Genomic DNA, 11,810 nt, shown 5'->3' on the forward strand with positions numbered 1-11,810 from the left:
TATGGACATAACGTTTGCGTAGCACACTTATAATCCAAAAAGGTTTTGAAATTTAGTGATTTCCTTTCCAATGATTTCTTTTTGAACTGGAATTACTGGTGGTAGGGCTTTGTGCAAGCTCGTCTGGGTAGGTACCACCCACTCATCAGATATTCTACCGCAAAACAGCAATACTTGATATTGTTGTGTTCCAGTTTGAAGGGTGAGTGAGCCAGTGTAATTACAGGCACAAGGAACTTAAAATCTTAGTTCCCAAGGTTGGTGGCGCATTGGATATGTAAGCGATGGTTGATATTTCTTACAGTGCCAATGTCTAAGAGCATTGGTGACCACTTACCATCAGGTGGCCCATATGCTCGTCCGCCTTCCTATTCTATAAAAAAAAAAAAAAAGAATAAAAAGCTGTACAACAACAGTACTATATTTATTTATTTCATCACTACACTGAGTATAAACTAAAAATGTTATAAAAACAAAAATAAAAAAACGCTTAAGGGCTGTGTCCACGCATCGCTTGTGTCCTCTCACGCGGGATATCACGGAAAAATTTAATAAAAAGCGTAACCAAGCGGCAATCATTTCGCCGAGTCGCGGCCCTTTAAGGGCGAACACACACGAACTACATAATTGGCTTTAAACATTTTATTGTTATAGTTATGATGAATATTCGGCTGCGATTCGGTGAATTCAAGCAAAGTAAAATCTTTGTGTCCTGCCATATAGTAAAATAGGATTCCGCCGTACACAGAATTTCTAATTCTTTTTAAAACAGGATATTTTAATAATGTAATTATATTGGATTTTTTTTTACATTTTTTCCGTTATTTGTTTTGTCATTACATAACATTAATCACATAATGAAATGAAAAAAATGTGATTAATCCAAAAATAGAAGTTTTGAAAATTCAATTTTTACCGAATAGTCGATGTTTGGCTTTATACAAATACAAAATACTAATCGTTACATCTTCAATAATGATACGAATTTTGAGCCACAATGTACCTCTTTAATGTATATTTTAAACTCTACAAGTTTATTGTAATCAATTGTAGATTGAATATATTTAAGCATTATCATATTGCTTGGTGTACAATTAAGACGTTCTTCAATTAAATGTGGTTTCCACCCAGACGGGCCTATACAAAGCCCTACAACGAGGTAAAATTGAAAAATATTGAATATACTCGTAATAGGGTTCAACATAATGTTGAGGAGTGTATTATAATATTATTTTATTCACTTCGAAACCTTCACCTATAATTGCCAAGCAGACTTATTGTTATTGAGCGAACGAAATTAGTCTTAAGATTACCTTTTAGCACGTTTCATGTAACTTTCGATTTTAATGTGGAACATCTACTGGCGTGCCTTGGGGGCTCTCTTATACGTCATAACCCGTCCTCGCCGCCGCTCACTACTCTCTTGTGTATCCGTGGCGGGTATACTATATACTTCGTCGTATATAATAATAGGAAAAATATATTTATTTAACCGTCGAAAGTCTGTGTTTTTATTTATATCGCTAAATGTTTAATATAGTCACATTTTCCGGCGACATTTTTTTTAGATATTAATAAATACAAATAATTTTATATTTAAATAGATTAACGTAGTGTAATATATAAAAAGGAAATATAATAGCTTGAGTATAATCTTCGTGTGTATCTTTCCTTACGCGATGGTATTCCGTAGATCGAAGTATAGTGGAGGCCTAAATTCAACGAATTCAATTTAGATCATTCTTCTATAGCATTATCCCATTTGATGGCCCCCTGTCCCCTTTTCTGTACACTGGCTTTGCCCCCTGCCCCCGTCCCGTACCCAGGCTTTGGCACCGCCCCCGCTACCCGCGTGAAATTGGATCGTATTTTGCATAAAATGAAAAACGAATCGAAACTAACGAAATAACCCCCGGAAAGGTCTTGATAAATGTCTTTGCGAGGTCCGAGGCCATGCCAATGATTGGGGATAGAAGGGTGTACTGCTACATATGAAAAAAGTTAGAAACGTGAAAGTTTCTGAAACGAAAATTGCTTGTTATTTCTTACAATACACTGCAGTTTTTTTTTGGATTTTCCTGTTATTTTGTTTTTCTAAAAAATATTCACAGTACAGTGAATAATGTAATGCCGAGATGGCCCAGTGGTAAGAGCTTGTGAATCTTAACCGATGATCGTGGGTTCAAGCCCGGGCAAGCACCACTGAATTTTCATGTGCTTAATTTGTGATTATAATTAATTTCGTGCTTGGCGGTGAAGGAAATTGTAAGTAAACCTGCATGTGTCTAATTCCACTGAAATTCTACCACATGTGTATTCCACCAAGCCGCATTGGAGCAGCGTGGTAGAATAAGCTCCAAACCTTCTCCTCAACAATGGAGAGGAGGCCTTAGCCCAGCAGTGGGACATACATAAGCTGTTACCATACCACCAAATTTGTTTTTCTAAGCAATATTTAACATTCTGTAATTGTTTTGCAGTGATGGGCCAGTTTCTAGATTATGTGAATTATAACTGAAGATTGTTGGTTACTTTGTTGGTTTCAAAGATCATGCCGACGAACTTAACTGACATGTGCAGCGTCAACCATTAGATTTAAATGAATTACGTAACGACATAAAAGTTCTATGTAGGAACTTATTCTGCACGTGCGCAGCCTGGACGGGTAGTTACTAAAATATAAAAATAAAATACGTCAATTAACAGAAAAATTAAATTGAATTGATTGTCCTTTAAACTCCATAAACAATTTAAAAATATTTTTTTGTTTATTAAAATAAATATTTATTAAAATAAAGATATATGTATTTAAAAAAAGATTGAATAAAGACGATCTGGGATAACCCTACAATTTTATTTATGGTAAACGGGAAAATAATACAATCAATGAACCGAAAATACCGATACCCTTCCGTAAAACGTGTTTATTCAAAACATATTCGCTTATAGCGTGTAGGAAGGTTGAAGCATACAGTGTTTTTGGCGAATGATAAGTTTTTAATATTATTGTATAAAACCATGAAAATTGGCGTTTTTAATATAACAATTGTGCACAGTTAAACCATTTTTGACCATGATTTTGATGAACTTTGGTGTGAAGCTAACTTGAACTCTAATGATAACGTAACACACCCCTGAAAAAATTCTTGAATGAAAACTAGTAAAATGTATACATATATTAGAAATGAAACATAATAAATATGACAATATTAAAAATCATACACTAGTATTATCGAATAGCTAAAGTCTTGTCTTTAAGTTAAAGTTCCTCGTTCGTCTAGCTTAGCTTTAAATAGGGATGAGTAGCTCGATGTCTCAGAAAACAATCGTATGAAACTTTTCGGTTGGTCGTTGTATACAAGCTCAATGTGTGTACACATTGAGCTTGTTCACTATTATATTTTATGCGAAATTCAGGCAAGCGAACTATTACTAGTAGTCTGTGTATTTTGGTTTTTTTATAGAGTTTTATTATATTCTATTCTAAAGTAAGTTTTCATATTAAATATAGTATTTTTTTCTTGGTCGATTTATAATGTTCACTCAAATAAAACATAATTCATTAAAAATATTAGTAAGTATATTATATTACTTGCTATAAATATTTCAACTAGCTCCAATAGGATGAGTGCGCGTTCGCCGCGGGCTGTGCGCAAATTAGAAAGGAAAGCTATTTTATCCCTTATAATAAAATTTAAAACAAAAGCTTTATTCTCTTTGATATGTTCCAAAAATAAACCTCGTTAAATTGTTATTTAAGAAAGAACATCAACTTATATAACGTGATTGTGTTTCGTCTTGTTCATGCGATGCGGAAACTTCTTAACGACAAGAATTATAATTATTAAATTATACAGAACTAGCAAAACCCGACAGATGTTATCCTGCCTTTATATACATCAATGATTGTCTGTTGATCGATAGAACGACATACAATCACTGTAAAGTTTTGCTCCAGGGTCATTTAGCTTCAAGTCATAACAATACGGATACCATAAAAACTTTCATGAAATAAAACAATAAATCATACCTTTCATGAGAATTGGTTACCCGGTGTCGATCTCAAACAGTTACACCAACGTCATTTGGTATATAATTATGTAAATAAAACGTTACAACAACAGATTAGAAGTTATTTAAATTAAAGATAAATATTAAAAAAATAAATTATTATTATAAAATTAATGATACAAAACAAGCTTAGAATATCTACATACATTGAATAAGGCCTTTTTACCTTTTTATCTTTGAAAGCTAATTTCAATAATTATATTATATCAATATTGCCAAATTGACTTTATATAACTTATTATTAGTAATTATAAAACCTCTCTTTCGTCTCTCATTTAATTTTCTTTGTTAATTCATTATTTAATCTTGTAAAAATATCGATTTAAGAGTACTCGCAACAGCCTATTTGAACAAAGTATATTTTGATGTGTCTTCCAGTCTAAATTATGATTTATTTGAAATCAATATATTTACAAATTAATAATATCGGTATGTTATTTCCATATTATTTATAAGCGTAGTGACGAGTAACGAAATTTCACAAAAAATACGTAAACGATACCCCACGCCTGAAATGTAATGACCTGTAAGAGATACAGGTTGTGTCGCAGGGTTAACGAAGTCACGGTAATGTGCGGGTCGGTGAATGTGGAAAGAATATACCCTTTGGTACGAGCATATTAGGGTTAAACAAATGTGACGTGAAATATGACATGATTTTATAAGATTAAATGCGTATTTTAATGGCAGCTTTGCTATAAACTTAAGCTATATACACTTTATATGTCATATAATTCGCACATAATAAATTGATGTTTTACACCGTGGTATGTTTTAAAGTATTAGCCGAGATGGCCTAGTGATTAGAACGCGTGAATCTTAACCGATGATCGTGGGTTCAAACCCGGGCAAGCGCCACTGAATTTTCATGTGCTTAAATTTGTGTTTATAATTCATCTCGTGCTTGACGGTGTAGGAAAACATCGTGAGGAAACCTGCATGTGTCTAATTTCATTGAAATTCTGCCACATGTTTATTCTACTTACCCGCATTGAACAGCGTGGTGGAATAATCTCCAAACCTTCTCCTCAAAAGAAAGAGGAGGCCGTAGCAGTGGGACATTAACAGGCTGTTACTTATGTTTTAAAGTAATGAGATGTGAACAAATCTTATATTACAATTAGCGTCGAGCCAAGTAAGCATTGCATTAATACACTTTATCCACTATAAAACGTGTTTGCCCAATAAAAGAGTATCTATACATCTTTAATACGATTGCTTAAACTTAAACAGACTTGGTAGTACTTAATAGTTAATTTATTAATGTGTTTTGTTTTCGTGTTTCCCGTTGTTGCGATACAAGATCGCTTGAAAACATTGTTACAATACACAATACCGTCTAGTGTAGAGACATTTTGGAGCAAAACAGTAAAAACACATTTAATTAAGCCTTAGATCACGTTACCATAGCAGAATGAGGTTGTTAGTAAAAATACGTTCGTACACAAATATGACCTTTATGGTGTTGATAATAAATAGCAATTGAATGTGTACTTAAATTTGTACATATGTCTGCCTTGTTCGGTGTAGTGTTCGAGCTTTCTTGCTAATTATAACATAGAGATAGTCAGATAGTCATAGAATAGAAGTAGATGTGCAAGTAGGTGGTAGGTAGTTGTGGTCGGTCCGTGGCTGTCTGCAGAGCAGTCTAGATGCGAATTACTGAGATTAATAAATGAAAAATCTGAAATAAAAATTATAGGGCAAGGCTACAGAAAAAACTAATCAATGCTGACAAAAAATCATTACCATCAGTTGGTTCAGTTGCCAGTTAACCATACTATTTTAAATTAATTATTATATATAGTATTATATACTTCCAAAACTGCATTATATATAAATGATATAAACACTTTTTTAGTTCAAATGGATTTTACCTAATCAACTTACTTATTTTGAAAAAAACCTAAGTTTTTTCGTTACTGGAAAAAAGAATACAAACGTAGAAGACAGTTCTATTATAATAGTCTTCTATTATAAATATTCTTAGTCCAATGTAATGCAATCATTGTCGTTATCCGCGCTAACGAAGCGTCCCCGGAGCGTAATTAAGGCCTTTTATCTATCCAGGTGGCGCTAGATATGCCATGTACAACAATGCCAGTATAGACACTCGGAGTGAAACGGCTAACAATAAAAACAGGTTTTTTTCTTAAGTTTCGCAGACGAGACAATTTTGTATCATTGATAGTCAGTGGATAATTAATTGATATTTACTTTGAAACTTAATTAAAACAGTTAATGATATCTTTGTTTCATTTATTTTTTTTCATAGTAATAATTCTAAATAACATAAAAATAATCGCTGTATGCCTTTGTCTGTATCTCCGCTTACTTTGTCTAAGTCACGCAACGAATTTTGATAAGGTTTTCAGTAAAAGTAAGCACGATAAAAGATGAAGGTTCTTGTTTATTATTTGTATATAATTTGTTATTATTTTGTGCTTATATAAATTAATAAATAAATACATGTTATAAAATAAAATATGTACTTCTATTTATCTAATTAATAGTTTCTCTAACAACACAAACGTTACATTCAATTAAAAAAAGTTTAACATCGAAAATTATTATTTATGCCAAACGAATATTTAATATCAATGAGTTAAAAATAAAACCAAATCACAAAATAGTTACAGAAGAAGTGAAGTGTTCTTTATTGAAATTCAAATTCAATAAAAACCATTAATTTACCATTCAAAGAATAAAATATAGCGCAAAGTAATTCTTCTTTCATTTTTACAGCAAACAGACTCGTAACAATTTCAAGTTAAGATATCAAACTTGGTATATAAAAGTTTAAAACCATTGTCTTCCTCTTCCTATATATACAGAAGTACTGCAACTGAGATAAGTTAACACGGTATCTAGAGAGTATTGTTTTTGAATTTCATTTGAAATGATCGCATAAATCATAGCGTTCAAATGATAATTATTTAAATTATTGATATCAGAAATATGATAATTCCTATATATATGTATCAAAAAATGACTAACTTAATGGCTGCCATATCAAATCACAAGTCAAACATATCAAGTTAAACTAGTGAAGCCAGCACCATGAATAATTACATTCGTTTAAAAATATGGGTAATATTAAACTAACGTAATGAAAATGAAGAGGATAAAAGTTTGTATTAAAATCCTTAATTTTTGAAGAAATATATACGATAGAATAAGAAATAGAAAAAAAAACTGAATAGTTACTATTTTTCGTCAATCATATAAATGTACTAAACATATACAATCATATATATTATATATGTCTGCAAATTATATTTACTCATTCGAGAACGTCATATCGTGAGAAAATTAGTTTTGATTCAATATCGAAATGATACATCAAAATTTCAACAGAGAAACTCGAATTCAAATCTTAATTATTATTTGTGGGAGCGTGCGTCGAGTGCAGGTTAAGTCTTCTTCGTGTTTAATATATTATATAATTGTTACATTTTACTTACAGTCAGAATAAACCAAAACAGTTCAAGTTGACTCTTGCAAGAACTTTAAAAGAGTAATTAAAAGCTACCATCAGTTCGGAACGTAGATACAGAGAAGAACCGGAAAGAAACTCAGTAGTTACTCTTTTTCGAAAATCAAGTTACATAGATAATTAAGTACAATTGAATTACTATTTATTTGCATGAAAATCAACGAATTCAGCACACACTTTTTTATCATATATAAAATCTTCTTTGAGTAATACGCTTTATTAATTAAGAGCACTAACACAATGTTTAATTTTTTTTACTATAATAGGAAGGTGGACGAGCATATAGGCGATGGTAAGTGATCACCAACGCCCATAGACATTGTCATTGTAAGAAATGTTAACCATCACTTACATCGCCAATCCGCCATCAACCTTGGGAACTAAGATGATATCCCTTGTTCCTGTAACTACACTGGCTCACTCACCCTTCAAACCGGAATACAACAATACCAGGTACTGCTGTTTTGCGGTAGAATATCTGATGAGTGGGTGATACCTACACAGACGAGCTTGCACAAAGCCCTACCACCAGTAAATGTACAGTAGATGAATTAAATGTACAGTTATTATGAATACCTTTTTTAGTAACATCGCTTACGTTCTTTTTATAACGCGCTGGTTTTATATTTTTTATTGATTTAAGATAGACAACCACTGTCACACCTTTAGACATATAAATCATTTCTTAAACCCTCTACTTGACCTGTATTTTTTTCTCATTTTTTTAATTGTGATTATATTTATATTTGGAAAAAATATAATATTTAGTTTTAATTACTAATGTTTACTATTTTTCCACTTAAAAAAATACGTTACCTATTTTGGGTATTTCCAAATGTATAAAATATTTTTATCTATTATTACGTAAGCAACTATCTATGTCTCTTGTTTCTGTTATTCCATTTTTCCTTTCACATTTTAAATTGAAATACATCAATTCAAGTATATTCGGTGGTAGAATAATTAGTAAATAGGTTGTGGATCCAAACGGGCCAGCACGATGTCCAGCCGGTAATGTAGAAATAGAAAAATTAATGTCATATTGTACTATTGAATAACGAAACATAAACAAATATAATGGATGTGTAATGTCACATATCACTTTCTGATATTTCACGATCGATCGAGTTCGATCATACAGATTAGGACGTATATACTCGATTTAACAGTGGCTACATAATAACTCTACACCTCGATCGCTAAGCGGCGTGGTAGTGTTCCATATTTGAAATTAATTTTGACTTTATCACTGTTATTGCATTATGCTAAGCCTTAAAAGACTTTTTGATAAAACTAATGAATAACTGTTTCACCCAAAGACTGAATATCCTGAATGGTAATAATTGGAAACTTGGCTTAAGAATATATATAATTTATATTCAAGTAAATCCCCTTAGATAAGCGCAGTCTAGCGCGTTTGTTTCGATAAATAATAAAATTAATCAATGTTGCACGTGACTGTATCATATGTGTAAAATATAGAAGTAAATAGGTCCTGTTTATCTCTCTTGTATATTTTAGAAAAATAAAATATAAAACTTGCAGGTAATTCGAATTTTCAAATGTTAGCATTTTCGCAAACTAATTTTTTATCTCCGTTGGAGCTGGGCCATATCTCTCAGGAATTAGCGCTCACAACACCTGCAGCAGATAAACGTCTTTAATTACCTTTGTTAGCAAACCCCCTTTTAACCCCCCTCCCAATCTCCTTCCCTAATATCACTGGAGCCAAGCACTTTTTACAATTACAGTTTTAAGATAAAAAATACTTTAGGAGATAATTTGCGAGGATATTAGGATGATGATGGAATTTAAATTATTAAAATACTTTGGGATGTATAAGATCTGCTTTTGTAGATTTTATAATAATATTAAAACTAAGATTAATCTCGTAAGGCTTAGGTAATACTTTAATTGTAATAGAAGATTGCGTGTTATGACGCGCCTAATTTATTTTAAAATACACGTGACAAGCACGAGGAAACAAGTATGTGTCGGATGAAATCTACCACATGTATATCCACTGCGAGTTACATTGGACATAACTCCAAAGAGTGTATGTGGAGCTTGTATAGACTATAGCTTAGGTTATATTAGGTGACTAAAGTCACATGAGGTACGTGAATTAAAATAGTGAAAAAGGATACCGCCCGGTATTACCGCAAATTATCCTATCATATTGAGTCGAACTGTTTTTTTTTTAAATTTAGAATTGCAAACCTAACGTGCTAATTATAAGCAACCTGTTAGTAATCGGTCAACTCGCCTATAAACTTGTAAGGGTGCAGACCCTGAGGCCCTGAAAAATGACGGGCAGCCTGGAGCTTAGTATTTGGAAACCGCCAATTTGGATTATTAGTGTGAGAATACAGAGTGCACTTACATTTGCACTCACACTTGTGCACTTTAATATCTCCTGCCCAAATGGTTATAAGAGAATAGTCGTCGTGTTCGAAATTCGATCAGGAAGATGAAATTATTATATACCTCCAATAATATCCTTTAAAAATTCATCAAATACCATCTACTTTAAAATATTGACACGTTTTAAATTCGAATATAAATGATATCGATTTTATACGCAACTAGATATATAAAAATATCTTCATGCATTACAAGCACGTAGCCCGTGACGCCATTTATATTCAAATTCGTTTGCTTTCATGCAGCGCGCTCAAGATTGCTATTTGATGACTGTAATTACACCCATACATCAGTATAATTGTTTTCATAATATTACTCTTATATCTCTTGGGGTATTAATAAATATTATTAACATAAAGTGTTTTATAAGGTTTATTATATTTCAAGTCAAAAAAATGTGGATTAATATGGTAACAGCCTGTGAATGTCTCACTGCTGGGCTAAGGCCTCCTCTCCCTTTTTGATGAGAATAATTAATATCGAAAACAAAATATTATTTATTCAAATAGGCAGGTAAATATAACCTATGCTAACGTATGTTATTCCTACAGGAAAGCACGACGACACTTTTAGACAATTATCTTATACTAAAATAAAAAATATAAGAATATGATTTAGATTTTGGAAATATAATTAAATTATTATTTATGTTTCATGAAAATCAACGAAGAGTAACAATATGTTTATTTATCGTAAATTATGGTAATAATTATTCGTCACTGTTAAATTTATTATTAAAAAAAGGTAAAAAATGCGGAATCTTATTATAGAATTGATTACTCTGCGATAAGAAAGCATGTATTGACTACGGATACTCATACTTGGTGCTATAAGTTTGCCTTTACTTTTCGTGTTTAAACAAAGTGCGTTTGATTCTTTATAATATTATAATAGTATATTGATATTCCACAGCCAGCCCAAGACCATCACGATTATTGAGAAAATTCAAAGTTGATGGCGCATCATGATATGATGAACACAATTATTTATGTACTTCTTATTTTTATTTAAAACGGTTCTCTCTCACATTCTGTGTGTTATTACTTATATATCCAAACCGATCTTAAGATTTTATTTTAATTAAAAAAATCAAACAGTATAAAAGTCATAGAAGTCACTAAATTGTCGACGAAATTTTAGTGAACTTGGTTCGTAAAAGTTAAGAAGTATTTTAACTTTTCAATTGTGAAGTTAAGCTATTGTGGCATATGTGGAGATCGCTCTGTTGAACGAGAAGACAGGTAAAATTCTTCGAGTTTACAACTCACACTTAACAAACTTTGAACGTCGCTTGTCTCGTATTGTTCTGAAGAGAAATCTTTACCAAATTCTGTATACGAATGCAATAATACTTTTGCTTTTTAGATTTCCTCAGAAATTATGAGGAAGCGAGTCATTTCATAAATTTTAACTTATAATTATTTCAATCGAAGTCAGTTCTTACATTTGCTCTATATTTGAATAAAATTTTATGGGTTAAATAAGTTAGGCTACTAATAGATTGGAATTCAATCGAGAAGTATCAACCTGAATCTCAATTAAACTACAGGTATTTTAATAATATGGGCAATCAAATCAATAACGATTAGTAATTGTCTTCCTGATTACAATTAGTTTAAAATTTCTCAGTTGATCCTTGTGAATCTTTATAAGAGCAATGTTTTTTTGCACCTCCGAGTTGAGTGATGAGTGGAAAAATCGTGATAATATCTGATCACGAAATATGATATCAACGAGTTTATAGTCTTTTGTAATTATAATGTTTTTAAAATTTATAATATTAGAAATTGTTTTTACATTTTTTTTTTCATTAAGGATT

Source organism: Nymphalis io, chromosome 13 (assembly GCF_905147045.1).
Source record: "Nymphalis io chromosome 13, ilAglIoxx1.1, whole genome shotgun sequence".
NCBI classification, from domain to species: Eukaryota; Metazoa; Arthropoda; class Insecta; order Lepidoptera; family Nymphalidae; genus Nymphalis; species Nymphalis io.